Below are 10199 nucleotides of genomic sequence, written 5' to 3' on the forward strand. Positions count from 1 at the left end.
AAGGGATGCTAGAAACAAAGCTTTCTTTCTCTCTTTCTTCTTCTTCTCTAAACTTGATCCGGCCACCATATGAGTCTCCACAAGAAGGATGAGGTTCGGCCATCAAAGAGAAGAAAGGAGGAGAGGATGGCCGACCACACCAAGGAAGAAAAAGAGAGAGGAAAAATAATAGAGTTGTTTTTTATGAAGGCACCTCTACCCTCTCTTTTATAATCCTTGGCCTTGGCAAATAAGGAAATTTAAATAAAAATTTCGTTAATTCTTTTTCCATTGATAAGGAAAATTTATTTAATTAAAAACAATTTTTTTCTCATCAGCAATGTGGTTGGCCACTTTAAACCAAGCAAAGGAAATTTAATTCAATCAAGAATTAAAACTTTCCTAATTTGTTTCCGGAAATTTTATAAAAAATTTCTCTAATAATTTTACCCTTCATGATGGTTAATAAAAAGGAAATTTTATAAATTAAAATATTTCTTTTAAACATGTGGATAAAAAGAAAGTTATCTTTAAAAATTAAAATCTCTTCCAATCTACAAATAAGGAAATATATCTAATCTTTTCTTAATCTTTGTAGAAGCTTTATAAAAGAGATATTTAATTTTTAAACTCTCTTTTAAATCATGAACATGATTAAAAGGAAAGTTTTTACCAAAATTAAAATTAACCTTTTAATCTACAAATAAGGAAAGAGATTTAACTCTTCTCTTAATCTTTTGTAGAATCTTATAAAAGGAAAGCTTTAAATTTTTAAACTCTCTTTTAAATCATGTTATCCACATAAGAAAATTTTAAAAAATAAAATTCTTTTTTATTTTAATAGGGCCGGCCACCTAAGCTTGAGTTCAAGCTAGGGCCGGCCACATGAATTCACACATGAACCAAAACATAGCCGGCCCTAGCTTGGTCTCCAAGCTAGCTTGGCCGGCCCCCTATAGGATGGGTAAGAAGGTGGGTATAGGTGGGTATAGTACTCTATAATCAAGAGGCTACGATAGGGACCGAGAGGAGGAATTGGTTTTGGTCTCCCGATAAAATTAAGCATCCCGTGTTCGCCCCGAACACACAACTTAATTTTATCAATAATAATTCATTCCACTAGAGAATTATTATTGAACTACCGCACTAATCCCAAATTACATTTTTGGGCTCCTTCTTATTATGAGTGTGTTAGTCTCCCTGTGTTTAAGATAACAAATGTCCACTAATTAAGTAAGTTACTGACAACTCACTTAATTAATATCTAGCTCCAAGAGTAGTACCACTCAACTTCATCGTCATGTCGGACTAAGTCCACCTGCAGGGTTTAACATAACAATCCTTTTGAGCTCCTCTTGGGGACATTCTCAACCTAGTATCTCTAGGACACAGTTTCCTTCTATAATCAACAACACACACTATAAGTGATATCATTTCCCAACTTATCGGGCTTATTGATTCATCGAACTAAATCTCACCCATTGATAAATTAAAGAAATAAATATCAAATATATGTGCTTGTTATTATATTAGGATTAAGAGAACACACTTCCATAATAACTGAGGTCTTTGTTCCTTTATAAAGTCAGTATAAAAGGAATGAACTCAAATGGTCCTACTCAATACACTCTAAGTGTACTAGTGTAATTATATAGTTAAGATAAACTAATATCTAATTACACTACGACCTTCCAATGGTTTGTTCCTTTCCATCTTGGTCGTGAGCTACTGTTTAAAATTTATAAGGAACCGATAACATGATCTTCTGTGTGTGACACCACACACCATGTTATCTTCAATATAAATTAATTGAGCAACTACATTTATCATAAATGTAGACATTTGACCAATGTGATTCTTATTTCTAGATAAATGTTTATACCAAAAGCTAGGCTTTTAGTATACATCCTAACATTATTGATGAACTTGAGTTGGGTGTTCGGGGCGAACACGGGAAGTTCAAGCTCATCGGGAGACCAAAACCAACTCCTCCTCTCGGTCCCTATTATAGCCTCTTATTTATAAAGTATTATACTCACTCATTGTAACGACCCGCCTTCTAATAACTAAGCTGCGAGGTCGGACCATCACATTATGCTGTGCTAAGCTATAATTTAAGGTGCGGAAAACTGGATTAATTTAAACCTTTGCTAAACTAATACCATTTCTTTATTCTACATGTGCTAAGGGATGCAATCTAAGATATCCATGGCATATCCTACATCCCCCATGGTCCAGGAGCTGAGATACAAGGTTTCCTGGTCGAAACCCAGCTTCCCAATCGATTCAGATTGCACTCAATCGATTGAAAGCTATTGAATCGATCCGTTGATCGATTAAGGTTGCTACTGTATACAAAATAAATTCTGGATCGATCGGCTGATCGATCCAGGCTGACCAATCGATCCAATGATCGATTCAGGAGCTCTCTGTCCGTGAGAGCTAATCCCTCGATCGATCCATTGATCAATCCAGCGTGCTTCTGTACACGGTAGAAATTTCTGGATCGATCGGCTGATCGATCCAGACTTGCCAATCGATCGGAGGATCGATTCAGCAAGGTTCTGTTCACTGGAATCAGGCCCGATTGATCGGCTGTTCGATCCCGGGGCCTTCTGTTCACGATAATCAGCCCCCAATCGATCGACCAATCGATTGAGGTCCCTCCAATCGATCGGTCGATCGATTGGAGTTTCTGATTTCGCAGCTGAGCTATGATTTCAGCACTGTTTCGTGCAGAAATCTCACATATAACTCTATAAGCACAGATGAAACTACTAAACACTATCAGGGCTCATAGTTAGCTATCTAAGACCATGGCAACAAGTAATCTAAGTCTAATTATCACAATTCAAGACATCCAAACAACTGAAGATGCAGAAAAGTAACACTACAAGAAAGTACTAAATTCTTAAGGTTTCTAATTCCTCCAAGGTCTTTATTCCAAGTTCCATCCACACACATCTTCATTGCATTGTCCTCCAGCCTCCGCTAGTCCATCTTTCCTTTACCCTTATCTGCAGTATAAGGAAAAGAAGTATCTGTAAGCTTTCGCTTAGTAAGAAACCATCTACCTCACAAAACATGCATACGATGCAATTTATGCTTTGAAAACATGATATTTTTAACGTGTGCTGAACATGCTAAAACATGGCATTCTAACATACAAAACATAGGAACCAAAAATAAACTGATCATGGCTATAACTGAAATGTCAATAAGCAAAGACTAAAGTGAAACATACTGAGCTAAACTAAAGCTGAGCTAGAACTGATTTTAAAATATAATCACCTAACTGATTGTGAATTTGAAAGCTATTATCATACTAGATAAAAATACATAATCATGCTGTTGATGGGCCCGACAACTGTACTTGCTATGCGCACATCCTTAACTAAACCCGGGGTTACAAATTCTGAATCTAGTAGGGTTTACTAGGTTATCTAAACCTAGGGACGACTATGGGAGCCCAACCCAATGGACATCTAGTCCAGTACAGTGCCACTGCTGAAAATAAAATACTAGATCATAAGCTAATTAGTTTATCTTACTGATTCTAGGTTATCTGAACCTAGAGCTAGGTTATCTGAACCTAGAGGCGACTGTGGGAGCCCACCCATTGGACCGTAGTCCCATAAAAGCTGTAATAAAACTGAACATATACTAACTAAATGCTTCTATTGCATTCAGCTAGGCTATTAAAATGCCTAGGTTGCATTTTACCTGTGCTGAACATATTATCGAACACTTGGTGTGCGCTATCGTATTGTCTAAGTGTCAAAATTCATATGCTACTAAACTAAAGAAGGAAATCACACGAGAACTATTTATACGGAAAGTGAGGGGTTTCTTACCTCCTGCGCTAGATTTCTTACGATTCTAGTCGCTAGTTTCCGGTGGAGAAAATCCCTCCGGCGATCTCCTTGCGTCTACGTGTTCCTCTTGTAGTGGAGAGCGTCCTCGTACCAGAGTTATCGCCGGAAGGTGCTCTTGGAACCCTTGGAACAAAACCCTAATCTTCCTTGGCTTGGGCGTCAAGAGGATGAGGGAGAGAAGAGGGGTCGGCGGGTGAGGGTTTGAGGAAAAGAATTTAACGACTAAAATTAATCAATCCCCACTTAAGTCTCCTATTTATATTAAGTGCTTAATTCGGCCAACTTAAATATAAATATAATTGGTTCCCTCTTCTTTCAGCACGGCCCTACTGGGTTCACTTGGTTACTAGAGTTCACCATAAGGCGTAGGACCCAATAGGTCTCGGGTTCAATTCCCGCGTAGGTTATTTTACGATTCTATTTATTTTTGCTACTTCCGCTACTCTAAAAATTCTGTAAAAATATCCTAAAATTCCAGAAAAATACTAGGATATTTATAAAAGTATTTCGAGAATTTTCGGGCACTGCAATCCCCCATACCTTATAAAAAGTTCGTCCTCGAACTTAGAATAGCTCTGGGTACTTCTGTCTCATACTAACTTCTGTCTCCCAAGTTGCCTCTTCTGCTGTGTGATTTTGCCAATAACTTTTACTAATGGTACCTCCTTGTTCCGTAATTTCTTAACTGCTCGGTCTATTATCTGAATAGTTCGACTGTCATAGCTGAGGTCTTCGCGGACTGGTACCGACTGGGGCTCAATCACCTGGGTGGCATCTGGGATATGCTTCTTCAGCATAGAGACATGAAATACATTATGGATGGCTGACATCTCCTGTGGTAGCTCTAGCTCATATGCTACTTTGCCAACTCTTCTAGTGATAAGGTATGGTCCCACATATCTGGGACTTAGTTTGCCCTTCTTCCCAAAACGCATTACTCCCTTCATGAGAGCCACTCTGAGGAATACTGAATCCCCAACTGAAAACTCTAATGGTCTGCGTCGTGTATCCGCATAGCTTTTCTGGCGGCTCTGAGCTGTCTCTATCCTCTGACGGATCTGCTGTATAGCTGTTGTGGTATCTGCTACTAGATTTGTCTGAAGTTCTAGTTCTTTCCGTTCACCACTCTCATACCAGCAGATTGGAGATCTACACCTCCGCCCATAGAGAGCCTCGTAAGGTGCCATACCGATAGTGGCCTGATAGCTATTGTTGTATGCAAATTCTGCTAAACTCAGATATTTACACCAACTTCCTTTAAAGTTTAGGGCACATGCGCGGAGCATATCTTCGAGTACCTGATTTACTCGCTCCGTCTGACCATCTGTCTGAGGATGGAAAGCTGTGCTAAATTTCAACTTAGTGCCCAATGCTGACTGTATACACTCCCAGAAGTGTGATGTGAATCGACTGTCTCTGTCTGAAATAATGGTCCGTGGGACTCCATGTAGTCTGACGATCTCCTTGAGATACAACTGAGCTAGCTGTTCCATGGAGTAGGATATCCTGATAGCTAAGAAGTGGGCTGATTTAGTTAACCTGTCAACTATTACCCAGATGGTATCAAAACCATTCGTGGTTCTGGGTAGTCCCACTATAAAATCCATAGAAATGTCTTCCCACTTCCATTCTGGAATCTGAATAGGCTGCAGAACTCCTCATGGTCTCTGATGTTCTGCCTTGACCCTCTGACAGGTCAGACAAGTGCTAACATATCTAGCGATGTCTCTTTTCATCCCAGGCCACCAAAAACGTTTCTTCAAGTCCTGGTACATCTTGGTGGAACCTGGATGCATCGCATAAGGAGTCCTATGAGCCTCATCTAAAATCTTCCTCTTTAGCTCCTCCTGATCTGGAACACAGAGTCTGTCACCGAAGTATAATACCCCACTATCGGACACTCTGAATTCTCTACTTTCTGATTCTTCTAACCCTTGCTTGATTTTCTGAATTTCCGGATCCTGCTCCTGAGCTATCTGAATGTCACCAAGCAGATTAGATGCTAATGTCATAGTAGAGAGCTGTCCTACTATAAGTTCGAGACCAAAATTTGTGATCTCTTTCTGTAAGGGCGGTGACATGGCTGCTAGCGATAGTAAGGTAGCATCGGACTTCCTGCTAAGTGCGTTTGCCACCTTATTGACTTTTCCTGGGTGGTAGAGGATATCTATGTTATAATCCTTGACTAGCTCAAGCCATCTACGCTGTCGCATATTCAGATCCTTCTGAGTGAAGAAGTACTTCAGACTCTGATGATCTGTATATACTCTACACTGAGCTCCATACAAGTAATGTTTCCAAATTTTGAGAGCCAACACCACTGTTGCAAGCTCAAGGTCATGAGTAGGGTAATTCTTCTCATATTTCTTGAGTTGTCTGGAGGCATAGGCGATCACCTTGCCATTTTACATCAGTACTGCTCCTAGTCCCAACTTAGAGGCATCACTATAAATATCAAAGCTGTCTGTGTTTTCTGGTAGAGTCAAAATGGGAGCACTGGTCAATCTCCTCTTTAACTCGCTGAAGCTGTTCTCGCAGTCCTCTGTCCACTGAAATTTTTTGTTCTTCTGATGTGCGTAGATTATATACTCTTTTATGCATATTTTTACGCACATTTACATACTTTGAGCATGCTTGATCTATGCATTTTTATACTTCCAGCTTTCCTTTTAGCATATTTACTCTTTTGGTTCGGAGATCTGCTTTTTTGTGCATTTTCTGTACACAGGAGTCGAAATTGGTGAAGATTATGCGTCCTCGGACAAGCTTGGAAGGAATTGAAGGGAGAGAGCATCAGGCCGTGTACCACACACGGCCGTGTAGTTTTAACAGGAAGGGAAGAGGACATGGCCGTGTGAATCTCACACGGCCGTGTCTTGATTTGAAGAAATTAGAGCAGATGCTTTACATGGCCGTGTAGATCTACATGGCCGTGTGAGGTTTCCAGAGGCCAAGCAGGTGGTGGTCGTGTGCACCACACGGCCGTGTAGCATTTCCAGAGAACAGAAGGGTCCTGGCCGTGTGAGTCACACGGCCGTGCAGCTTTGGCAGAGAAGGAAGAGGACATGGCCGTGTGGCGCCCGATTTCCTCCTCTATTTAAACCCTCCTTCATGAATTGAAAGGGGATCTCTCCCCCTTTGGGAGAAGGCAAGATTTGGTGGTTTCCTCCCATTCTTGGGAGGATTTCTGGGCGATTCGAGGGGAGTTCTTGACGATTTCGACTCCAGAGCGAGGATTGGATCCGAAGACGAGGCTTCTTCGTAGATAAGTTTTATCTTTTCCCCTTTTTCTTGGTTTATTGGATTGGGGATTTAGGAAATGCTTGTAATCTTTATTTCTTCGGGTATTCTTCCTCGATTCATGGAGTAGATCTTGTATTCTAGGATTAAGGGAGTATTTGTATGATGGATTGATGTAATCTCTTGTGGATTTGCCAATTTCTTATTTCAATGACATTGTCTTGCTTGTATCAATTAAATCTTGAATGATTAATGGTGATTTGTGCTTAATTCTCATTCTTGATTGATTGTTTGGATTTCTTGTGGACTTTGTAAAGATAAACTCTCACTCGATCATCCGAGGGATCCACGTGACAGGTGCAAGCCCGTGTAAGGACGTTTGAGAGATAATCTTGAAGAGGAAATAGGAATATTCAAGAGAGTAGGATGGATCTTGTGATTAGTTTCTTGTATCTTGATAGATTAATAAGTTGTGGGCTTCTATGTTGATATCCGAGGAAGGCATAGTAATAGGTGCGCTTTTGTGTAAGGACAACGTAGGTTCACGTCTAATTGATCATATTTAGATACATTTCTCAGTCCTTAGCCGGTTATCTATTGCAAGAGAGAACCGGAAACTTTCTACTAGTGTTTGGCAATTGAGGGATAAGAATTGGTGAACCATTTACATTTAAGAAATCTTACAAAGAAACCGAAACTCCTAGAATCTCCCTTTATCATAACCCAAAACACTAAACTCTTGTTTGTTGATCTTTAATATTAGATTTGTTTACCTTCACTTTGCATTTGAAACAATTGGATAGTTGTTTAGCTAATTCGCATTGAGACATTTCTAGTGCTTATTCCAGTCCCTGTGGATACAATAATCTTTTATATTACTTGCGACATTTCCGTACACTTGCGGAGCATAACATCTTCCTGGTAAGAGTTGTCAGGTGGGAGACTATTCTGGAGAAATCCTCTACAAATTTTCTGTAATAACCTGCTAATCCCAGAAAACTCCTGATCTCGCTAGCGTTCTTGGGTCTTTTCCAGTTACTCAAGACTTCTATTTTACTGGGGTCTACCATAATACCATCCTTTGAGATGATGTGACCCAGGAAGGCTACCTGATCTAACCAAAATTCACATTTCGTGAACTTGGCGTACAGCTGGTTCTGCTGAAGGGTCTGCAATACTATTCTCAGGTGCTCTGTGTGTTCTTCCTGAGTTCCTGAATAGATAAGAATGTCATCGATAAACACAATAACAAATCTATCTAGGTAGTCCCTGAATACTCTGTTCATGAGGTCCATGAAAGTAGCTGGAGCATTTGTCACGCCAAAGGGCATGACTACGAACTCGTAGTGTTCGTATCTAGTCCTGAATGCTGTCTTGGGTATATCCCCTTCTTTAACTTTCACCTGATGATAACCTGATCTGAGGTCTATCTTAGAGAACACTGCTGCTCCCTTTAGCTGATCGAACAGGTCATCTATTCTGGGAAGAGAATACCTGTTCTTGATGGTGACTTGGTTCAGTGCCCGGTATTCTATGCACAGGCGCATGCTCCCGTCCTTCAATACAAGCGCTCCCCATGGTGAGTGACTAGGACGTATGAAGCCCTTGTCAAGCAGCTCCTGTAGTTGCTCATGAAGTTCCTTCAGTTCTGCTGGAGCCATGCGGTAAGGCGCTTTGGAGATAGGATTTGTACCGGGAATGAGTTCTATCTCGAATTCAATCTCCCTGTCTGGTGCCAGGCCTGGTAACTCTTCAGGGAAGACTGCTGGGTAGTCACATACGACTCGGACCTCCTCTAGCTTTCGGTCCTTGTCCTGGCTACTACTGACTACATGTGCTAAGAATCCCGTACATCCTGAATCCATTAATTTTTGTGCTTTTAGAGCTGAGAGAAACTTCTTAGCCTTTATCTTGGGTTCTCCAATGTACTCGAATTGTACTTCTGCTTCAGATTGGAATACGACTTTCTGTTTATGGCACTCTATAGAGGCACCGTATCTGATCAGGAAGTCCATTCCAAGGATGACATCATAATCAGTCATATCTAGCACTATCAGATCACAAAAGAGTTCTCTGTCTGCTATAATGACTGGCACTGCTCTGAGCCAGTGCGTGGATGCCATGATTTCTCCTGAAGGTAGGGTGGTCAAAAACTGACCACTGAATACCTCTGGGGGTACTGCTAACTTTTCGGCAAATGCCCTGGATATATAAGAATGAGTTGCCCTAGTATCGAATAAAACAGTTGCACTTTGCTGTAAAATACTAATCTGACTTGTAACAACTGTCGAGGCATTCACTACGTCCTCTCTGGTTAAGGAGTAGATCCTTGCATTTGTCATAGCTGGAGGGGCTTCTAGTCTGCCCTGGCTGATATGTGGACCATCTAAAACGGCCTGCATCTGATGTAGCTATGCTGGCTGGCCTCCATACTGTATCGGCTGTGGTTGAGGAAGACTTGTCTTGTTTGGGCATTGCTTAGTCATATGCCCTTCTTGTCCACATTCAAAGCATCCTCGTGTGCCCTTGCGATAAACTCCTGGGTGAAATTTTCCACAAGTAGCACATTTGGGATAACTAGACTGTTTGCTGGCTGGTCCTCCATTTGGGTAACTTCCTGGTTTGCGCTTGTTGCTGGAGTTCCCTTTCCAGTTAGAGCTGTGACCCTGTTGTTTCTGAGTACCTGAGCCTCCTTGCCCTTTGGATTCTGAGAGGACTTGCTTCTGCTGCTTGATACTGTTTTGGTAGTGCTCGGTGGTCAGAGCACTGCTGACTAGTTCTTCGGTTGTCTGCGGCCTATGAATGCCGCCAGCCACGTTCATTGCTATTTCCGGCCTCAGCATCTTGAGCATCAACCGGACTCGTTCTTTTTCTGTGCTGACTAGTTCAGGGCATAGACGAGCCAATCTATTGAATTTCTTCACGGCTTCCTCAACTGATAGGTTGCCCTGACGAAACTCAGTGAACTCGTCGTAGTGGCGGTTTGTGACCCGCATGTGAAAGAACTCCTCGAAGAATTCTTTCTCGAAGTCAGCCCATGTCATCTGGTTCACTGGGCGCTTCGATCTAATTCTCTCCCACCACATACGTGCATCTCCTGCCAAG

The sequence above is a fragment of the Zingiber officinale genome, chromosome 7B (genome assembly GCF_018446385.1).
Source record: "Zingiber officinale cultivar Zhangliang chromosome 7B, Zo_v1.1, whole genome shotgun sequence".
NCBI lineage: Eukaryota > Viridiplantae > Streptophyta > Magnoliopsida > Zingiberales > Zingiberaceae > Zingiber > Zingiber officinale.